Raw genomic sequence first — 23,898 nt, forward strand, 5'->3', positions numbered from 1 at the left:
AATAAAAGACCGTGAATTTCAAAAAAAAAAAAAAAAAAGCATATTAATTTTTATAAGACAATGACCTTATGCTTCTATGTGTAATATGTCTACAGACCTTTTCTGTTGAAGTCCCTGCTTTGTTTAGTTCCAGGTAATGTGATAGAAGGGTCTATTGCAAAATTATTTGCAAATGTGAAAGGCATGGGTTTTACCATAGATTTAGGAAGGGAGCTTAGTTTAAATTTTTAAGGTATAGAGTGCTTTTTTTCTTTTCTTTCTCTTTAAAAAAAATCTAGGAAAGGAAATAAGGAGACAAATACCTAGGAAACAAAAATTGCCTGAGATTTTAAGCTCTAGAAATAAAATTGTAGAAACAAAATTATTAAAAAAGGCTTACTGGCAAATGCAGGTAAGATTGACCACCCCACCCTATGTCATCATATAATTATAACATTCTCTTCATATGGACAAAAAAAAAAAAGCACATTGGAGAGCTAATTGAAAGTCATTTCAGGACAATATGTTTATTACTTATTATTCATCTACAATAGCAATTACAGCCCAAAGTTATGAATATGGAGCTTGCAAAATGCCATTTGGATATAACATGGTGAAATGTAAAAACCACAGAATCCTTTGCTGTATAACACATTCACAATAGCAACAAACCTAAGCTCTGGCTTAGTGTATACCACCATTACCTATGTGTAAAAAACACGAGATTTGGGAAGTATGCAGTAGATTCAGTAAGCTCAATTTTCATTGAGGATGGCATTTTTAAAAATAAAACATTCATTGTAAAGCGACCATTACTATAATAGTGATTGTTTTCCCAAGTGTTGAAAGTTTGGGAGGAGAGAGAGAATTTGAAGACAACTATGTTTCCTCCTCTTTGGAGAAGATGCTTAATTGTGTAATTTGGGGGGGTTATTTTTATTGTATAATATATATATATTTGTGTAATTATATATGTTTGTGTAATTACATGACTTATTTTAATTATAGTATACTTAAATATTTCTAAATTTCTCTCTCTCTTGTTTAAGTACATGAGTGAATATTACAGTCAGTCTTTTCTGAATCACTTCCTCTTTATTGACTACTTGGTATTGCCAAGCTTCCTAATAAATGGAAAAAGGAGGAATAATTCTCCTCAAGTCAGGTGGAGTTTGAAGAAACCCGATCATTCTGTGTCCTCAACATCATCATACAAATGTTAATTGGGTAGCGACTGCGTGTGACGCATCGCTGCCTTGTGTGCAACTTCTAGGACTCTCCAGTTGCTCAACCACATCCCCACGGGCTGACTTGATGAGTATACAACCCACGGTGTAAGGACCTACACAGTAAAAAAAAAGAAAAATCAAGCAAGCAAGAAAACCCCGCATACTAGCATTGTGTATCCCTCTTGGGTGGTAACTGAGAGGCCGTGAAAAGTATTTCATGTTTAGTCAGGGTGAGGCCAGGAGGCGCTTGTCATTGCTCTTCAGTGTGTCAAGAAAAGCTTCACGAAGAGAGAGACTTTAAAGAAGGGAGTGGAGTCACTAAGTTTGCAGAGAGGACATATCAGGTGTAAGCTATGTAGTCATGAAGGTGGCTTATTGATATCAGAGTGAGAAGATTAGACAAAAGAGGCAAGGAATAGATTTGCTTCCCAGGAGCAGTGTGCTAACAGAATGATAAGACTTTTCTCTGAGCTACTCTGAGCAAAAGTGTCTGTTGGGCGGAAAAATAACCTCAGCAGGGGTGTTGGGAATCAAAGGAAGAGAAGTGTACCTGGATGTGAGCAAGTGCATTGATACAATTCAGTTCATAGGATTGAAAGGAGGACGTATTTGAGATGTGGAGAAAAATGGGAAGAGTTTTAGAATAGACTAGAAGGTGCACTGAAGTGGCTTGAATACCAAACAAGTAACGGAGGAGTAAAAGCTCAAGGGAGAAAGATGTGTATCAAATGCTCCTGTACAAGGAGAAATTGATTCTAATTTTTTAATCAGAAGGTGCATGGAATCTTGTGATTTGGGCTTTGAGGAGTTAATTCAAAAGAACTGCTAAAATGTTTCCCTGTGGTTCAGTATAGGCTTCAGGGAATTGCTGAATGGCCATAGCCAAAATCACCTCTGAGGACCCACTGGCCATTTGGCCCAGTTCTAGGTACTATGCAGCCAAGCTTTTAGGACACAGTTTTCAAAATCATATCAACATCTTTCTGAGGCATAGCAATCATCTAATCTGCCTGCAGAATTATGTTACTGTGAAAAGTGATGTCTTAAAACCCATACATTTGTGATGTTAGAATGAGTCGTTTTTGATATCCTTTACAAGCTAAAAAGTACTCAGGCCTGTTGACAAAGCAAAGAAATGGTGTCAAAAATAATTTTAAAACCTTTTGACCTATAAGGTTTAAAAGAATTAGGCACAGATTCTTTGCTTTAAGCCTCTTGGTGACAAGAAATATGGTACTCTGCCAGACTGTTTGATTGACAGTAACGTTTGTAGTTTCAGCTGCTAATACAGTATGCTTCTTGTATATTCTGAGTGGGTAAATATAGAAGACTATTTGTCACCTGGGTTGATGGATTACAAATAAGTGAGACAATGTGGTTAGGGTTCTGAAGCATAAATGAAAAGTCAAAAACCTTGTATTATTTACAATACAATGCTTATGATTTAAGATCTGTTATTCCTGTTACATCAATAGAAATGGCTGGGTTTTAAAATAAGCATGTTACTCATTTTTAATCGTCTCTTTCCATTACATAGTTATTTGCTACAAGAATGCATCAATTAAGTGTACCAAAACCTGATTAAAATGAAGGACTTATTATAGATACCTGCATTTATTTTTAAATATTGTGATTCAAGTATCTTAAATTTTTTCCACTCATAGGACCTATGACTAATGACATGTTTCTCCACTCAAATAAAGCTTGTTGTTTTCAGTACCTAATTAGTGTTCAAGCTTGTTGTACTCACTTAGGCTTAGAATAGAGGTATTTCTGAAAAATCTTTCTTGGTCAATAGCCCTCTAATAATATTGATTTCTCTTTGTACAACATTTTGAATTTGCTAAAGTGTTACAAGTGGTATAACAACTTCAAAATGATATCATGAATGGTTCAGTAATTAATATTTTCAAAGAATAGTGTTATGCAAGATGAAAGATTATTAAGGTGATATTACTGAGTCTTTGGACTTAGGAAAGAAAATTTGCTTTGGAAAGCACATTATCACCTTTCAAGACAAGAAGTAAAATTGGCATTTTTAGCATGCTACTCTTATCTTTATTTGCTGATAAAGAAAGAATCCAGAGTTTTTCAAAACTTTAAATGAAAGGCTATGGTGAGGTTCACATTACCCAATCTTGAAAGAGAAAAGCCATAAATGAATGGGAACAAAACAGAAATAATAGCCTTAACATTTTATTTTAGAACTTTAAAAAAAATACTATTCTAAACAAAACACAACATGTGAAGTCTATTTTTTTATGTATGTGATTAATACAGCATTGTATTGAAGTACATGAAAGTATAAAAATTAACACTCTATAATTATAGCTCATGTCATAATACTATCCTTGCATAATGGATATTCAGCTTATTTTAAGTTGGTTATCTTTTTAATGTCTATATTTAAAGACCATTTATATTAAAGGGGAGGGAATACGCTCAATACTTACTCGTAATTCACGCAACTTGTGGTTTGGTTAAAGAGCTGTGTTAGAGGCAAAGATTCCATTTTTTCCTGAATCTCCATTGTAATGTATTTGCTACTCAAAACTACCTGCATCTGATAGTATGTGTTACCAGAATAATGGGAGAATTAAGCTTAAATTTTATAAGTAGATTATAATTCAATACTTTGAAATATACAGTATTTAAAAACCCTGTACTATATAATTGAGAACTCAGTATCAATAATACACCCTTGGTAAAATAAAACAGTTAAGAATTCTTTAAATGTGATTTTTATCCTTTCTTTGTAAATTGTTTTTATGTGCTACAAAATTCTTTTATATTCTTGTCCCACAAGCATAGCGCCTTAATCCAGAGAGGACTAGTTAATAGCTACATCATTTGAATATCAGTTTGGTTTCTTACCTGTTCAGAGAAATGCTTGATTAGTTTACAAGTTTAAGTTGGATGGCTGACATTAAAAGTACTATGCATCTTGTTAAAACTTGAAACCAGAGGCTATGTGTTGTATGTTGGGATTCCAAGTAAATGAGGACAAACCAGTATAGCTAGTAAAACTCAGATATCAATTTATTATTTTGTTTTCCAGAAAGAATCAATCATCGGATGTTAGAGTTTTAAGTACACTGCATTCTAGTCTGCTCATTTTATGGACGAAGAAAGGAAAATGTGAGGTGAAGAAGTGCTACAATAAAAGGTCACATAACAGTAAGTGGGTTAGCAGCACTCCAGAGCAATGCTGCTTTTACTATACAGCATGGTTACTAATGGACCAGGGTAATTTAACTCAGCATTTCCTGGAACTCGGTAGTCAAGATTCCCTGATTCATTTCACAGAAACACTACACTCCATGTTGCTTACAGAAACTATTTTTTTTTTTTATAAATTTATTTTTATTTATTTATTTTGGGCTGCGTTGGGTCTTCGTTGTTGTGCGCGGGCTTTCTCTAGTTGCGGCGAACGGGGGCTACTCTTCGTTGCGGTGCGCGGGCTTCTCATTGCGGTGGCTTCTCTTGTTGCGGATCACTGGCTCTAGGTGAGCGGGCTTCAGTAGTTGCGGCTCATGGGCTCAGTAGTTGTGGCTCGTGGGCTCTAGAGCCCAGGCTCAGTTGTTGTGGCTCATGGGCTTCGTTGCTCCGCGTCATGTGGGATCTTCCCGGACCAGGGCTTGAACACGTGTCCCCTGCATTGGCAGGCGGATTCTTAACCACTGCGCTACCAGGGAAACCCTGGATACCTTTAACAACAAAAATAAAGGAAAAATAAACTTTTAATTGAACAAGCACAACAGACACAGAGTTATGGACACCAAAGGAGTCTCTTCAGTCTTCGCTCTTGACACATTTATGGCTTAAAAAGTGGAGAGAGTTATGAGACATTTCCAGCTGCATTGATTCTAAACTTTGAGGAGATTATAGTAGAAAATACTTCTCTTGTTTTTGCCTATAGAGGATGCCTTTAAGAAGAGAAGAATTGGGCTTCCCTGGTGGCGCAGTGGTTGAGAATCTGCCTGCCAATGCAGGAGACACGGGTTCGAACCCTGGTCCGGGAAGATTCCCACATGCTGCGGAGCAACTGGGCCCGTGAGCCACAACTACTGAGCCTGCGCGTCTGGAGCCTGTGCTCTGCAACAAGAGAGGCCGCGACAGTGAGAGGCCCGCGCACCGCGATGAAGAGTGGCCCCTGCTCGCCGCAACTAGAGGAAGCCCTCGCACAGAAACGAAGACCCAACACAGCCAAAAATAATAATAATAATAAGTAAATTAATTAATTAAATTTAAAAAAAAAAGAAGAGAAGAATTGACAATGTCTCATATTTATATAGAACTGATTGTCTCAGTGGTTTGAAGGTACTTAAGCATCATTTAATTTAATGGTTTTCAACAATTTGACACAACTCTTCTGAGAAATAACATCAGCAGCTTGACCGCTCTGGGCGTGAAAGCTTACAGAATGGACTTTTCCAATTGAGGTAAAGATTTAACCATCCAAGCCTCTAAGAAATGGAGGACAAAGCCAATCGTATGAGGCATAAATCAAAGACTGCGTGTCGAGTTGAGAAAGACCTGTTAATATCTATTACTGTTAGTGCTTCTTGAAAATGTGGACAGAAATTCCCATTGCTTTTCTCATGGTCTTTTTTTTTTTTTTTTTTTGCTTGATTTAGATGTGTTAATTATTTAAATGTTATGAAATGCAAAAGTGTTATACAAATGTAAATGATTGCAGTTTTAATAATATCTTAAAGAATATTGTCAGATAGGGTTAAATTATTTACTTGGGCTTAGTACTAAATCCAAGAGTTAGCCTGTGCCTATAGATTTCTAGCTTATTATCTTTTTTTTTTTTTTTTTGACCAAGTTCCAGGTTTAGGTGCATTTTATGCACACACAGAAAAAAAGAAGGCATTTCTAGATCTAGAGTCTGAAGAAAATGAGAAGCTGTTATATGGAATGTTAACAAGGATATGAATAAGAATTTAAAAGTCAATCAAGAACTTTGAGGCTGAATTCATCAAGACCACTGATACCATCATCCTCAGTGGTGACACTGGCATTATAAAAATTGTTTTTATGTGTGAGGACAACTGCTACAAATTTTCAAACAATTTTGGAAAATATGTTTGCATACAGTTTCCCATGCCTGACATTTTGGTTTGGGGTTTGTGAATTATTTTAAAAGAACATAGGAGAATTTAACTAATCGATTGTTATTTAAACTATTGGGCTTAACATTCTTCATACAAAATCTAAATCAAACTAACAGATTCATTCTATATCTAGTAGGAGCCTAGCAAACAGTGAGAAAATTAGTGAACTCAGGCAAGTCAAAGTCTGAACCCAAATTAAGTTCAATTCAAACACTCATTTATTTATTGCTTTGGGTAATTACAATTAAATGTGATAATTGACATCCATTAATTGAAGCAGTCTGACATAGTAGCCACTGGTAAATGTACTCAATTTTATGTGAGAAACTCAGGGTTTTATGTACTATCAAAGTAAGGCTTAATAAGAAATACATCATGATTAGATAAGTATTTGTTGTGTGAGAACCATTTATACCAGTACAGAAAAAGCTAATTGACTGTTGGCTAGAAGGTCAAGTTGGCAAGTGCAGATTTTAATGTATCTTTGTCTTGGGTGATGCGCTGAACGTATGACTATTGTATTTTAGATAAAGTGAAGGGAAGTTTACCAAACATCCTTAGTGTGAAGGCGCTGTGAAGGTGCTTTACATAAATCACTGTATTTAAACCTCAAAGGACAGCCTTTTGAAATAGACAATTTTATTATTAACTACATTTTAGAGTTGAGAAAATGAAAGCAAAGATAAGTTAAGCAACTTTTCCAAGGTTCCAAGATAGTATTCCAAATCCAGAATCATTGGATTTTGATTCTGATATCCCTTTTCTTTCTACTACCTCACACAGTTGTTGCAACACCCTTCTCTGTAAACTTAATGAAGGAAACATCACAGACTTGGTACAGAACTCGTCCTATCTACAAATTGTTTGGTAGTAAGGTCCTTTCGGTGATCTTTTGATTAATGAATTCTCTGGGAACAAAATTCTTTCATAACAATAACACGGTTTTAAAAACCCTACTTGAAGTTTTTGAAGTGTGATAGCAGAAATTGCAGCTGCGTATGACAAAAATACCTCACTGCACAGTTTCTATTTGCCTTTACCCAGCTGAAGAGAAACAGGGCCAACTGTGAATAGAGCTGAGAGCCTTTTGAAAGTTATTTTCCTTTTTTAACCTACAACATTTTGAGCAGTTACCTGGTACCACTTAATGTGTTAGGTACTGTGCTTTCATTTCTTAAAAAGTGGTGTAGTTTTATTATCTCCTGCTTTTATCTTTTTCATCCTCCCGTCACCTTGCCCCTTCCAACTCTACATCAGGCAGACTCTCTCACTACTGAATCAGGGAAGAATCTGCTACCAGGCAACAGTATTTATTGACTGAGAGATGATTACACTTCATTTTGAAGATGATTCTTGGTGTTACCTCAAATAGTATTTGTACTTTTAAACCCCTGGTCAAGGTACATCAGAATCATGGGTGAACTTGTAAAAAGGCATATTGCTGGACGCCCCCTAGATATTTCAAATCGCTGCAGTTTTTATTGGCATCCCAGGGAACTGCACTTAAAGAAGCCTTGCAATCTGATGGAAAGGCTCCTTCTCTGTGAACAGAATCTAGAGATCAGTAGGGAGTCTGATGGGGATAATTTTATAGGCCTTCCAGCCCCAGATTTATGCTTTTATTCTTTTGTTTCTTCCTTTATCTATTCATTTACTCATTTTGTTTATTTTTAGGCATTTAGAGTTCACTGGCAACAATGGTTTAAAAAACAGCCTTTGCTCATAAAGAGCTCACAGTCTAATGGAGAGAGATGCCTATCATTCATATAAACAGTATCCCCCCTTAGACCCAGGCAAGAGGGGCTCCTGCTCTGGCCTGTGTGCTTTAGAAAGGCTCACTCTGCATTCTCCTTTGGCTTGTCCCTTCCCATGGGGTGGAGAGTTTGGAGAATCAAGGGAATGTAATCATCAGAGTTTGCCTCCCCTTCTAGACCATGCACTGGATCTGGAATTCTCTGTGCTCTCCTCTTTCCTGAGTTCACCCCCTGAACTGTGCCCCTGATGTGCACACACCTAGCCCCATAGGGTGGTCCTGGGATAGCTGTTTGTAGGGTAATAGCTGGAGCTAGAGCAGGGCTGTGTTGTCGACATGTGCACATGTGAAGCTATTGCTGTGTGGAAGGAAGTCTGGGGAGAGAGTTGGTTAAGAAGAGAAGTCGATGTGATCCTGGGGTTGAGAAAGCTCTGCCGGTGTGGCAGGTTCTGGCTCCGAACTACAAGGAGTTCAAGAATTCTCACTTTGAGCCCAGACATCTAGAAGATATATTTCTCACAGCGGGAGTACAGAATCTATTTTATTTAACAGTTTGTCAGCTTGATTTATAACTTTCAGATATTTGGGTAGACAACAAGTGGTCTTCCATTTGTACTCTTGGTCCGGACCCTGCAAATGTGAGGGGAGAGCTGCCCTTGGCATTAAGAGAGCTGTGAGAAGGGGAGTCTCCCGGTGTGGGTGAAGCAGGCAACACTGGAGGTGGATGTTGAACAACAATTAGGAATTACGTAGGCAAGATGGATGGATGGAGGCTGAGAGGGGAAGGCAGGGCAAGGTGGGGCAGGGCATGGAATAGACAAGTGGCTTTAACGCATAAGCAAAGGCAAAGAGGCCACAAGCTGCCTGGAGTGCGTTTGGAACACAGTTTAGTTTGTTGGAACTTAAAGTGCAAGTAGAACAGAATTTACTGGAAAGCTAGTGAAGCTCAGCCTTTAGGTTCTTTCACTACAGTCCCTGATGATTTCTGGGGGTTGTGGAGGTTTTCGGTGGGAAGAGGAGGCCAGGTTGCAATCTAGAATCATTTCTGTGTAAACATTTCTGCTTAATTGCCTGGAGATCTCCAGAAAAGGGACCTGTATCTTCAGGTTTCAACATCTGTTGTGATTTCTTTTTTTACTCAGAAGAAACGTTTACTTTTGTGTCTAATTTTGTTTCTTCTTTCTTAAAGAAGGTTCTTTCCCCAAATTATAGGTGCCTTAGGTCCCACCAAGCCTGGGTCTGCCCTTGAGTTCAGTAAATCTTGGGAGATGAGGTTGGAAAAGTTGCAGAGAACAAGTCTTGATTCTTTGAAGGCCATGGAAACCACCAAGGATTTAAGCAGGGAAGTGACCTGGGTATGTTTGCATGGGGTATTTTCAAATGATGGACCATTTGGAGACAGTGTTGGATTGGAGACTCTCAACAATCCCACTGAGTCAGTATGTGTTCCTAGCCTAGAGCAGTGGAGGAGAAAAATTTTATTGAGTAAAATTAGTGAAACTTTATGTTTGATTAGAAGTGTACAGTGGAAAGAGTCAAGGATGAGTTTGGGGTTTCTGATTTAGGGGTCTTAATGGATGGAGCACTGATTTGGGGATAAAAAAATAAATTCAGTTTTAAATGTGTTGAGTTTATATCTATGTAAGATATATAGGTAGAGATCTCCAGCAGCCAGTTAAATATGTGATTCTGAAGCTTGGGGAAGACAGCTGGGCTGGCCAGGGATATCTATGGATGTGTGTGTGTGTGTGTGTGTGTGTGTGTGTGTGTGATCGGGAGTCACTGGCATTAGTTGAAACCACCAGAATGAATGAGGTCAATCAGGGAAAGCATTTAAAATCAGTACACCAGCGAGCTGATGACAGGACTCTGAGAAACACCAAAGTTTCTGTAGTGAACAGAGGAGAAACTCGATTAAAAAAAAGAGAGAAAAATAAGAGGTTACTCAAAATCTTAGAAATCACAGAAAGACAGTTTTTCCAAGGAGGGAATAATCGACAGTGCCAATTAAGCAATGCTATTAAAAAGTATCCACTGATTTGGCAACAAACAAAGTCATTGAAGATTTTCTGGAGTAGGGTTGCAGTGGAGACAGAAAGCAGCTTTAAGTGGGTTGAGAATTGACTTGGAAATGAGGAATGAAGACAGTACCTTTAAGAGTACAGTTACTCTTAAAAGTTAAGTAGCAAAGAAGAGAAAGAGTGTATTGTACTCTGAAGGGAACTGAGAATCAAGCGCGTCCTATCTATCGACCTATCTATCATCTATCTATCTATCCATCCATCCTATTTTTAGGCTGCTGGCTCATAGAGTAAGATTTCAGGGAGACTGGGGGGCAGGCATGATGCAATAATCTTAGTGGGAACCATTTGCTGTACCTGGAGGAAATGAGATGAAGATGGGGAAATCAGTCAAGTAAAAGTGTTAGTAGCTGGTGTTTCAGGCTTTGCTAAGGGGAGATATTATGAATGTAGGACGTGGTATGATTTCCTCAGAGGCACTCATTTCGCTGCACAGATAATACCGCTAATTTGAGTTTGGTGTTCTGCCAGAAGACACAGCAGAAGTTTATGGGTGTGAGCAAAGGAGTGTTTTGGAATAAGAACATACATGATCAGCCATGAACAGTGAGGACTGAGGTTGGACAGGGGAGAGAGAAACCAGAAAGTAGACACTCGGGGGAGGATAGAGGGGTCAGGGCTCTGAGGAAGTTCACAGAGAAGTGTGAACAAAGAAAGGGTGGGAGGGAGCTGGGAGGTAGAGCATCCTGGATAGAGAGGGTTTTTAGAGTTGTAGGTTGCATAGGCACAATTGTAGGGGATGGTAACGACGAGTTGGGAATCAAGCTGAAGCTGTTGACCTATATAGGCCCAAGTTGGTTGGAAGTGAAGATTACTCATTTGAAAAAGGTCTCGAAACTTCAAACGGAATAACAACTTCTGGACTTCCTAAGATAAAATTTTGAGCAAGAATTAAGAAAAAAGAGAGGGCTTCCCTGGTGGCGCAGTGGTGGAGAATCTGCCTGCCAATGCAGGGGACACGGGTTTGAGCCCTGGTCTGGGAGGATCCCACATGCCGCGGAGCAACTGGGCCCGTGAGCCACAATTACTGAGCCTGCGCGTCTGGAGCCTGTGCTCCGCAACAAGAGACGCCGCGATGGCGAGAGGCCCGCGCACCGCGATGAAGAGTGGCCCCTGCTGCCACAACTAGAGAAAGCCCTCGCACAGAAACGAAGACCCAACACAGCCATAAATAAATAAATATATAAAAATAAAAAGAAAAAAAAAAAAAGAAAAAAGAGAGAGGTCTCATGAATTTCCTTTATATTTTCTGTCATTAAGTTATTATTAATGTTAATTTGTTTAAAATTATTTCAACAATTCAGGTAAGGTAACAATTCATGATCATTAGTCTATTTAATAGCACTAAATAATTAATTCAATAAATGCATTTAATAAATACACAATAAATTAAATACATTTATTATTATTAACTTGTTACTACTGGAGGTCAATGAAAATAATGATGTTTCACTTGGCATATCTTATGGCTTCTTGTTTTACTTTTAGTATATGTGCTGGAAATAGTGAGGGGTTTAGAAACAGAAGAACTGATTTAATTCCCATTTCTATTATTTGCCAGTTATGTAACCTTGAGCCAGCCACCTACTCTATGGGGGCTTCAGCTTTTTAATCTACAAAAGGGTATAATATCTATCCTTAAGGTGGTTAGTAGCAATCAAATGTGTGTATAAACACTTTTTGTTTTTTCGTAAATAACCACGTGCTAGGCAAGACCCAGTTGACGTGGTTGTTTCATTACTACTGTACTTGAGGATGTTGAAAATAGCAAAGCCCCCATGTCCTCTCTAAACTGCAGTTCTAGCCTGTCTTGTAGCATTTGCTTGGCTTGTCAATTAGGAAGTAAACTTAAATTCATGTATTAAACAAAAGTCCTTTAAAAATAAAATTCAGTAAACTATTAATTTACTTTATGTGTAAACATATAAAATTTTGGCTATTACATTCTGTGATGAAAACACTATATCTCTGCTTAAAAATTTTTATAAAGTTCACAGTTAAAATATTTTATAAATTTATTTATTTATTTATTTTTAGTTGTGTTGGGTCTTTGTTTCTGTGCGAGGGCTTTCTCTAGTTGCGGGGAGTGGGGGCCACTCTTCATCGCGGTGCGCAGGCCTCTCACTATCGCGGCGTCTCTTGTTGCAGAGCACAGGCTCCAGACGCGGAGGCTCAGTAATTGTGGCTCACGGGCCCAGTTGCTCCGCGGCATGTGGGATCTTCCCAGACCAGGGCTCGAACCCGTGTCCCCTACATTGGCAGGCAGATTCTCAACCACTGCGCCACCAGGGAAGCCCTAAAATATTTTAAAAGTGGTTATTTTTGCATACACCTTTTTAGAGATAAGCCAAGGTATTTAAACAAATAATCCTGCATTAGAAATAGGCTGTTTATGTGCCAGGTACGCTTTCTCTTATATAATTAAACTTTTATGCAGAAGAGTAATTGCTAATTAGTGAATTAATTAAGTGAAAATTCTCAGTTTGGTAAAAGAAGATTAAGAAGTTTCCTACATTTCTGTGACATCATTTTGCACCAGGAAAGACTCCTTTTCCCCATTTCTCCTCAAGAGGATGTTGAGGAAGCACGCATTAAAAAAAGGAAAAGTAGAACAGCCAACTAGACCTTTCCCTTGGTTGGTGGGTGCAGACAGAGTTATGAGGGGGCAATGGGAAACAGTTCTGGGTATGTGGAGAATGGTCTGCTGGTCACTCCACATATGTCATCCTATGTAATCCTCGCCATAGCCCACTGAAGTGGTTATGCAAGCCCCCATTTTATAGATGAGGGTATTGAGAAGTAAAGAGGTTAAAGGATCTAAGTTCACTAATGGCAGAAGAAAGCATTTTGTGAACTGTGACACGAGGTAGAGTTGCAGAAAGCGGGAAGTGTGTTCATGATAAACAAGTTTATGTATTCTCTTGTGTAGAGATCCTGTTTAGTAAATGAGCAGTGTCTTTTAAATGATAGAGATCAGATTCAAATCCCAAGTCAGTTGTTTAACACCTGTGTGACCTTGGGCAGGTTACTCAAGGTTATGATGTACCTGGGTTTCCTCACCAATAAAAAAAAGAGGAGGCATCTACTTTTACCAGAAAGGGGGGACCCCTTCCGCGGCCTGAGAGTGGGCTCTCATCTAACACTCTGAGGAGACACACGTGCTGACAAAGCAAAAGACTTTATTGGAGAGGGACGCCCAGGTGGAGAGCAGCAGGGTGAGGGAACCCAGCAGAACTGCTCTGCCGCAGGGCTCGCAGTCTCAGGTTTTATGCAAATGACGTTAATTTCCAGGTGGAGTCTGGCCAATCACGCTGACCCAGGGCCCTTCCTGGTGACGCATTCGTGCGTCTCAGCCAAGACGGGTTCCAACGTGAGGCTTTCTGGGCGGTGGGCTCCCTCCTTTTGGCTCCTCCTGAATTCTCCGGTTAGTTTTCCGTGGCAGCACCGTGTTCCTCATTGAGGCCTCCTGTTGTGAGACAACTCATGCAGGCGGTTGTTATCGGTTATTATCGTGCCTGGCCAAGGCGGGCGGTTTCGGTCGTCGATTCTCTAACACTACTTCCTACAAAAAGTTGTGAGGATGAAGTGAAGGAGTGTGGGTAGAAGCAAAAGTGCCTGGAAGGCAGTAGAAGGTTAAAACGTATTATTCAATTTTTTTGGTTCTTTTTTTTTAGTGGCAAACATATTTAGAGTTTTAAAAAAACTGGTTTTAAAGTTTGTTTTAAACTATTACTGTTGGTCACCTTACCTGTCTGAGCAGCCATATTTTTTGATTTTTTAAAAAGAAGATGACATGTCTGTTAATTTTTCTAGAGACTCAGAAAACATCTTCTCTAGAAACGTGTCCTTTGGACTCATGAACCACATATGCTCACCAGGTAAGTGACAATTTATTCTGATCGCAAACAAATCAATTATGAGGAAGTAAACGTTCGTAGTGGTGTGCAACTTTTCAACTTGCAGCTTTAATTTGGGAAAGGAAAGTAACAGCATATAATCAATGTTAACAGGAATCCAACATATAAACAAATGGAAGCAGTAGCTGGATTTTAACTAGAGCAGGAAAACAAAGCCTGTCACCAGCAGCCTCCTCTGCTGTTACATTACCACATCCTGACTCCATGTACAGTTTTATGGTTTTTATATCATTTAGTCTTTTGGAATCGTGATTGCACTTTTCCATGAAATGCCTCAATTCCCCAGAGAAAGACAGCAGTTGTTTTAAGAAAGCAAATAGCATAACATTTTACTGGCTGGAAATAAAATAAACACAAAAGATTCCTGCTCACTGGAATGAATGAAGTACCACATGGCTGACAATATTAAATTCATTGTTTAATATTAATGGTAAGCTTAGGTATGTAAAGCGAGACCTTCTGTTATTCCTACATGAATGCATTAGAATCAGACATAAGTGAATCTCAAAAGGAGAGGAATTTGGTTCTTTTTCCATAAGCATCCAGAAATTCAGATGCTTATTCAAAGCTTATCTGAGCTACCTAAACACAGTTAAATCTGCAGATTTTAGCAGAGCAGGATTGCCTGTAAGATTTTCAGCATTTATGCTGCTAGCTCTGACACAAATACTGTGAAAGGAGACTTTTGCTGACGTGCTATGTTACTTCTAGATCTAACTGTTATTATCAAACTAATAATGAGAAAAATAAAATTCTTTATCCAACTCAGGATTTGAGAGTCAGTTCATTCCTAGTCCTCCAAGATGATAATTCTTAGTTCATACTGACAAAGAATTGTTGCTCTTAGATATGTGTTTAAGTATTCGATGCTTTGTTTTAAAAAGTTAATTGTGCACATAAGCACAAAGGACCAGAGTCCTAACAGGTTCACAAATATATGTATCTATCACTTGAGAAGGTAAGTTAGCAAGTTAATTTCAATGACTCTGATTATATTCATACTGGCTTGCCCTTTTCACCTTCCAAGTGTAGTTCCTCTGCAACGGAACTGACACATCTTGACAAATGGGAACAGCAGGGAGGCCTAACTATCTAGAATAATTTTGTAAGTTTCAGAAAAGAGCAACAAACCCCCAAACAAAACTGTAAAACTTTGTTAAACATTTCTGGACATAAATGATGCTCTCAAAATCCTCTCTCAAATCTGTTCTTAGATGATCAAATCTGATCACCCCAGGAGCATTATTTTGTTTACCCCAAAGGTGAAGAACTTCTGGAATGGACATGGGACAGTGAAAGGAGGAACATTAGATGAATTGATTTATTTCATAGTCTTAGATGGGGCAGGGCCATCAAGCGTTAAAGGGATAGCATACAGGGCCTCCAACCTTTTTAGAGATCGGTTAATTGTTTGGTATCTAAAAAACAAACAAACAAACAAAAAACCTTCATTTGATTCTAAATAGAAGAAGGAATTACAAAATTGAGATTAGTACTCAATAAAATATCTGCCATTTATTAATTGTTAATGTTATTATTTATGAAAGTTCTTACATTTGAAAACAATTTGCAGGTGATACATTTTCCCCTTTTGAAGAATCCTAAAATGTGCATGGTAACTGCTGAGAAATAATAGCCAGCTGTGACTTAAATTAGTTTTTTGTGGCCAAATAATATCAAAAGGCAGATTATAAAAATTTTTAAAAATATTTATAGAAAAATTATATTTAATGTGATTGAGGCATCATCTTAATATGTTTGATGTAATATGGTGTAAGGTCTCCAAAAATAAAAGGACTGCAAGCCTGGGAATGTTTTGATTTGGCAAGAAATGGAGGAATCCTGATTTGAGAATGAGGCATTCTAGATACATGGAAAGTGATGGAAAACTTTGTTTTAATGTTTACGTGCTCAGCAGCTACAAGGTCTGAATTGCTGTAGCTACAAACAACAAACTGTGAGTGTGGGTCAGAGAAGGAGCGTAAAATTCTTTGAGTATATCCAATCAGTGCTGGGTTTAAAGTTTATGGCTAATGCATAATTGTTATTTCTTTTCTTTTTTTGTATAATGTTTCCATTCCTTTCTTCAGATTTGTATATACTAGTGTAAATATCTCTCTCTTGTTTATGTTCTTCAATAACAATTTTTCTTAAAACAGAACATATAGAAAGGTACACATCATTTATTTTGGAATGTCTTTAGTACACTGAGTATTTGCTGTCAGGAGGAGGCATGGATTGGATTAAATCATTAGTGAGTTATATCATGAAGTCTGTAAGTTAATAAGTGTGTAGTAGATGACAATGACTTATGGTGATAGGTTAAAGCTGTCTTAAATTTTCCTGGTTGTTAGGATAATTTTAGATTTTTGTTAAAATAAAATATTTTCGGATCCCACCCCTGATCTACTTAATCTGACTTTTAGGGGAGCGGTCTATCAACTGAATGCCATTTGGTGATTCTGCTGATCAGGCATGTTTGATAAACATGACATTAACCCAAGAGTCTCAGATAACTTTGTTATTTGGTCTGAAGCTGGAAATGCTTATTATGATAAAATCTGTTCTGAGCCACTCTTGAATTTGGTCAGCTTTGTTCATTAGAGCATGTTGGTTATGTGGTTGAGGGCCAGTTAGTTCCTGCCCCTTGGTTGTGGATTATACCCCAAACCTTGATTACTCATCTTCTACCCATGTGGGAAAGATAAAGAAGAGGGACCGAAAGACCTAATCAACAAATATGTGGAGAGAAAACCTCATTAAAGTGTAGAAATTCAAAATAATTTCAAGTCAAAGCTTGTGCCATCTTATCAGAGGGTCACTGTTATTATCATACATGACAACAATACATTTAAGAACAGAAATTCAATTCCCAGGAGTAGAGAGCTTATATATCTATATTTTAAAAGGATATTGACAATATTTCTGAATTAAAAATTAAAAAAAGGGAAAGGGAAATTGCTTGAAAGGGAAAGAAGGAATTTAAAAACATGTAAATATCTTCCTCATAAAGTGATTATTATTATATGGGGCAATATAAAATTATATAGTGAAGTCAAGACCTATAATAAAAGAAATAGATGTTGAAAAGGAGGAAGAGGAGGCAGGATGTAATAAAAGGACAGCAATAACAAAATTGGCTGAATTTTCCTTTTTTTTTTTCTCTACCACACTGCGAGGCTTGTGGGATCTTAGTTCCCCCACCAGGGATTGAACCTGGGCCACGGCAGTGAAAGGGCCAAGTCCTAACCAGTGGACAGCCAGGGAATTCTTAGTTTTCCTTTTAATCAATTTTCTTATATACAAGATAACCCCATGTTAAATAGATATAAAGACATTGTTCTATCTTCTGGGCTCTTGTAGAATTTTACACAGATCTTTATTATTGCATTTGTCACATTTAGTATAGTTGTTTATATATATTCCTTATCAAATTTCCTGAGGTCCTTAAGAGAAGGACCATGTTTTTAAAAAATTCTTTTTATCCCCAGATACTAACATTAGCTCATATAAAGCAATAGAACAATAATCCAATCAGTAAATGACAGGTTGGATGAAAGAAAACATGGTCCTTTTCCACAAGGCTACTCAATATAGACCCCAGAAGAATAACTGTTTTGCATTACTGAAGTTAGCCCTATTATTTAAGCTGTGGGCAGTTAATAGTTCAAGAAGAACTGTTTTTTTCCAGACCAAGTTTATTCAATAAGATGTAACAGTTATTCTAAAAATATTTAAAGGCATCAACCATTGGGTTTTTAAACTTGGAAGAAGCTGTGTGTCATCAAAAAAAAATATGGAATATTGGAGTTGAACAGGCCTTGAAGACAGTGTAGCATCGTGATTTTAAGATTTGTACAAAGAGGGCTTCCAGCACTCAGTTCCTTGGAGCCAAATCTGTTGGACTCTCAACATCACAGATAATTTCCTGATTTTGAGCAGAAATATCTCCCTTTCTAACAGTTATTGTTCTATTCTGTGGTGGTCTACAAAACAAAATGAATCCCCCTTCTACATTGATGACCTTCAGGAAAGCATCCATCCACCTGCAAGTTTCCTCAGTTTCACATTTTTTTGTATATTAGAAAAAAACATTGTTTAAAATCAGATGTGTCTGCATGTGCAGTGCTCAGTGCTTTTTGCTGTTGTCACTAATGTATTTGTCAGAACAGATTAAAAAAGCCAGCAAAAAGCCAGGGATATTTCAGAAGAGGCTGCCTATAGTGAAACTAAACAGGTGAAGCTTTCAGTCTGGAAAAAGAAGAGGATAAGAGTAAATATTATTCTCATGTGAAGGTATATGCAGTTAATATTTCCAAAACTTTAAAAGTAGGGGAGGTTTCTGAAGGAGGAAATTTCAAGATAAGTAAACAGAAATATAGTATTTATACTATTTATATAATACTATTATGTAATGCTATTATATGTAATAGTATTTATACAATGGTTACAAAAATTGTGGTAAGAATCTTCTAATAAGAAGAATTATCAATAAGCTCGAGAACAGTTTAGATGCACTTGTTGGTAGCAATACATAGGTTAGAGGTCAAGTGCATGGTTTATGGATTTGGAAAGAATTGGGCTAAAATTCCAGCCTCATCATTTATTAGTTGTATAATACTGGGTAAATTACTGAAGCAATCAAAATTTTAACTTCCTTACTTACAAAATGGGAGAGATTATAATACCTATATCATAGGATTATTGCAAAGATTAGATGAGTATAAATACATGTATTTGTTAAATGTATACGAAATATATGTGAAGCTAGGTGACTGGCACATATCACAGACCCACATATATTAGCTATCATGATCACTGTTGTTGCTATTATTGTCTTCACAGTTGCACACCGTGTAGGAAAGGCAGACTTTTGGGGGAGATGTGGATTGATTTTAGAGAAATATAAAATGCCATTTCTCCCCTGATGCATAGGCACCGTGCCATGCTGGAGAACTCTGGGTCTAGTGACCAGACTCTAGTTGTTATTTCAACAACCCTCTCTGCTAGGTGGCCTGTCCTAAAATTTCAGGAACTTACTTTGTAAAACAGTCAATTTTACTGAAAATAATCTGGGATTAATAAGTATAAAGTGTAGGAAATTTCTTTTCTGAGGCTTTTACTTCTTTCTATCATTATAGAAGTTTGAATAAAAAATTAAGGAGTGGAGTTAGATTTTCACCAAGAAAAAAACAATTGTTTCCCAAGAGCCTGCAAAAGTGGTGAGGTCTTAGTCTGTCCCCTTCCTGACTGACTCAGAAACGACATTGGCCTAGAGCAGGTCAAGTTCAGTGATCCTAATTCATGCTAACAAAGCTCACAGAAGACTAATACGCAAAAGCAGAATACCAGTGCGTTATTTTACAGTGAATAAAGTGCAAGTGAATTGTTTTTTACTGAATACCCACTCATGACCTCTCCGTCTGGTCATGTTCTTTGAGAAATAGAAAGCATGAGAGGAGGTTAGTTTTAAAATCCTATAATAGACAGATATCTACATCTGTGCCTCTTTTTATCCTAGGCTTCAGTGACTGACCTGACTCTATTCAACTGGCTTTTTTCCCATTTAGATATAATACTTAAACTAGGTTACAATCAAGTTCTTTTGGCCATCTCCAATCCATTTTATATTTATTACATACTCTCTCTCCCAGAATGCAAACTTGTTTCCAAGTTCTTGGAAAGGGGTGGGATTGTGGTGGTGTTGATAGTAGTGAGCTTACTGTTAACTCTCTTCTATTATCCATGGACAGTTCTGACAGATGTATATGAAAGTTCTTTAGGTATAATTCAATGTTAAATTAGGCTCGTAAGCTCTTATGAGATCAAAAGGGGAAATCACACAAGAAACAAGTAAAAAGAGAATCTAACAATGACATCTAATTGTAATTTTTTTTTAGCAAATGCTGTTGACAAACATAAATTATTCCATATTGACCGTATCAGGGAATGGAGTACTTTTCACATATGTTGAATTTTTCAGTTGATATGATTTATATTAGCTCTGCTTCAAATCTTCTCCGGAGTAAGACACAGATTTTTTTTTTTAGAAAAACTACATAAATGTAGTTATTTAAGCAGTCTCTGTTAACAACTGCCACGCATGCCTTTTCATGCTAATGAAACTAAGGCTGTGGCATCTGGTGCTGGTCAAGTATTACATTTGGGTCGAACTAGGATGCAGGTACCATGACAAAATTGTTAATAGAGCTGGTCATTAAATGCAGGTCAAATTTCCTTTTCATGTTTGAGCCGAGCCTGGAAAATAAAGGAGAAGGCAATAATTTGTTCAATTACTAAGTGTGTACCATGGCAAATATGTATGGCATTTCAAGTTGTAAACTTGGATGATCAGGTCCGTGCCATCCTTCAACATATAAATTTCAGTTTTAGCGACTTGAATGCAAATAATTACTGTGTTGTGAATGTAGTAAGTGCTCTGTACTTAATCACTTCTCATAATAAAAACACTTTAAGTGCGATTAAGGGCCCCAGATTAAGAGCGGTCCGTTATTAGCAAGTATTCACACAGCTAAATTGTACCTAGAATGTATTGCACTTCTCCCAAGAAACTTCAGTTATAAAATAGGAGAAGTTATGTTGGCAACGGAGGTTGCTGCATTTTGAGTATGAATGCAGTGATTTACCTATTCAATGCACCACACAGAGCACTACATTGTTTTGCAAATCTCAAATTTTGACTCAACTTTCTCTTCTTTTCTAGACAGATGCTGTTAAGTGTCTATAAAGCCAAACTTTTGACTTTTAGTACATCCTTTTCTCTCTTAAAATATATATATATAAATTTTTAACAGATAATAAAACATAAAAACAGCTGTCATTTGTGAATGCTATTTATCTCTTTGTTTTATGGAGCCTAATAAGAAAACAGATGTGACTAGAGCTGCATGACAATTGAGTATTTTCCTCAAGTCCTAAGCTCTCAAGGTCTTGTCGGTTATGTGACATCGAGTTTCATCCTTCAAATAATCGAGATGCGTGAATGGGATGGGTTGATTTTACTGAAATAACTTCCTTAACAATGTTTTGTTTGACTTCTGGTTACATTGCTTTGCAGAAATATTTGCTCGAATTTTTTCTCTCTCTTTTAAAAAATTTCTCAAATGGATCAATTATGAGAGAGAAGTTAATTTGTTTGTGAAATGAGAGACTATTCCTCTGAAAAAAGTGTGTGTGTGTGTGTGTGTGTGTGTGTATGTGGCTCTTACAAATCTATAAAGTGACATGTTTTAAGAGTAAAAGATGTATACAATACCAGAGTCATAACAACAGCTAATATTTGTTTCTGTATTTTAGAAAATAATCTCACATATAGTATCTCTTTCATCCTTAAAAATCTTGTGAAGTTGATTTTATCCTCATTTTACAGGTAATGAAACAACAGCTCAGAGGAGTTGAACCACTTACTCCCTTTTTTTTGATGTCTTAAAACATATACACTAGTGACTATTTTAAGCCTTTTTTTGTCTCCTTCAGATAACAGTTCTACATTCCCTTCTACCTTAACTCTGTAAGTTCAGTTTAGCCTACCAAATACTTACTTTATTTGCTTATTAACACATTACCCCATGAAATTAGCTTATATTTTTTTGTAGTTTGAACATCTGCTCTCATTTGACTGTAGAATCCATGAAGGCAAGAAATTTGTCAGCTCTGTTCGATGCTGTATTTCAGTCCATAGAACAGTGCCTGACATATAGGAGATTCTCAGTAAATATTTATTGACTGAAAGAATAAATGAATGAGCACCTGCTAGGTGCCCTGTACTCAGCTGGGCAATGGGGCCATGAGGATGAAAGAGACCTGCTCCTGCCCTCCAAGAATGCACAGTTAACTTACAACATATGACCTTGATTGATGATGCTTTATGTCGTCTGTTATCCCTTCAACTTGTAATTCTCCTTCTCTTCCTGTTCTACACACCTACCTTTGTGCCACACCAAGTCACCTTGCCATTAAGGTCTTTATTTGAATAGAAAAGTGTTTTGTTTTGTTTGTGTTCCATCCTTCTTAGAGAGACACACATCTCTTTAGAATTTATTTCTGTCCTGAATTATTAGAAGTGAGGTGGGTTTGGGGGGCAGGCAAGAGGTTGGTGTCTGCTCATGTTATAGTTACTCTCAGGCATGTGATAATTGGGAAGGTCAGGTTAAGAACTTCTGTTTTCACTAAATGAGATCATGTGTTTATGTTTTTTACACTTATGTTTGTGGGAAACACAATATGTTGTCCTGGCTGAATCGACCAATTGATAATAATAGAATGGGCTTAAAATTTCTCAATTACGGGTTGCTAATAGCTACGTAATTTTAGGTGAGCTTCTGAGGCTCAGTGAACCTCTGTTTCCTCATGTGTAAAGTGGGGATGTCCGTGCACCTAGTCTGTATTACTGATGGGAGAATTAAATGAAGTGATGAGTGAGATCAGACACCTCCAGGTACCACTCCAGATCCCCACCCCTGGCTCACCTTTTTCCTGTCCCAGCTGTGATCAGTCCTGGGCAGGTGCAGCGGCTGGAAGGGAATCAACTTCACATAGGTGCACCTTGACGGGGCCTCCCTAAGGCCTGCACCCAGTGCATTCCTCTTGGTCTGCACTGGGTTTTTCCTCTTGATGCTGAGGAGGGGGGACCTGTGGGAGACGGCTCCGGGCCCGCACATGCACAGCCCAGAAACGTGGGGGAAGTAATGAGTTCTGTGGCAATCTTTGACAATTGAAAGATGCGGGCTAAGATAAAATCTCTCTCCTTTCTCCTTCTGGAAAGACTGTCCTAAGATGCAAACGTTTGGGAAGATGATGCAGTACCATTAAGCCATCAGTTCCACTTAGAGGGGACTACCTCCTTGCCTTCGTCCCGCACTATTGCTCCCTGGGATTGCACTCCTTAGTAAAATAGCAGCCCATGAGCTTTTGTGTCAGGCTTTGCTTTCTGAAGGCAATCTAAGACTGAATGTCGAGCTGGCTATAATAAGTGCTGAACGTTTGTTAGGATTATTATAAGCTAAGACTAATAAGACTAATATAGGCTGATGTCAACAAAAATAGGTGCAGGTAAAATTTTGTGTATCCAGATAGTTTTGCTTTTCCAAACACTGTGATCATTGTGGTGTTTACCAAATTTTTCCTCTGTGGAATATCTTTTGTTTTACAAGACATATCCCATCTATCTAAGCTGAAATGAATCTCATTTGTACTGTTATACATTCAGTTGACAGCGCATCACACATTCTCATCAACTGCTTTGTTATATAAGATTCTCCAGTTATTTTACAGGCATGTGTTTGGAGTTTTCTAACAACGCTCTTTAATGACAGGGCTTATATAATTTCTCTTTTTGTGCTCCACACACTGCCCAGGGTAGTGCCTACCATAGCTCATCAGAGTAATTCATTTTTATGAAGGTCTAATGAGGACATTTTTGTTTTTCTAAATGAATAAATTGACTCATGTTTTGGTATTTCCCTTATTAATAGGGGTCATAATTCACTGGCTTCCAGTGCTAAACAAATATAAGCTATTTGGGGGAGGATAGAGATTGTGCTTTAAAGTCATGTTAACAAAGTGCAAAGATGACGTGGTCAAGCGGAGTGCGAGGAGCTATGCGTTGTCAGTAATTGTAAAGGAATAAGGGCCTGCCAGCGCAGGCATCAGAAAAGCTGCCAAAGCTGAAAAGTACCTGGCTAGGTTTTAAAGGACAGGAATACAATACTCTTCCTAAGACACACTTTATAGAGTCCAATTCACAGCCAAGGAAAACAGCTTTTGGAGCTTTTGCGTGTCCATAAACAGCTAGATGAA

At 37.7% G+C, this 23,898-nt stretch overlaps 1 long non-coding RNA gene across 1 annotated transcript; it reads right to left on the reverse strand.

Annotated features, from left to right (window-relative positions):
- Positions 1-444: 444 nt before the first annotated feature.
- LOC309627335 lies at positions 445-23,148 on the reverse strand. The gene is made up of 2 exons (XR_014243682.1): positions 5,484-23,148; positions 445-5,156 (listed from the first exon to the last, which is right to left on the reverse strand). It is a non-coding gene; the product is annotated as an uncharacterized lncRNA (long non-coding RNA).
- Positions 23,149-23,898: the final 750 nt, after the last annotated feature.

The sequence above is a fragment of the Balaenoptera borealis genome, assembly GCF_965194805.1.
Source record: "Balaenoptera borealis genome assembly, chromosome: 4".
Lineage (NCBI taxonomy): Eukaryota > Metazoa > Chordata > Mammalia > Artiodactyla > Balaenopteridae > Balaenoptera > Balaenoptera borealis.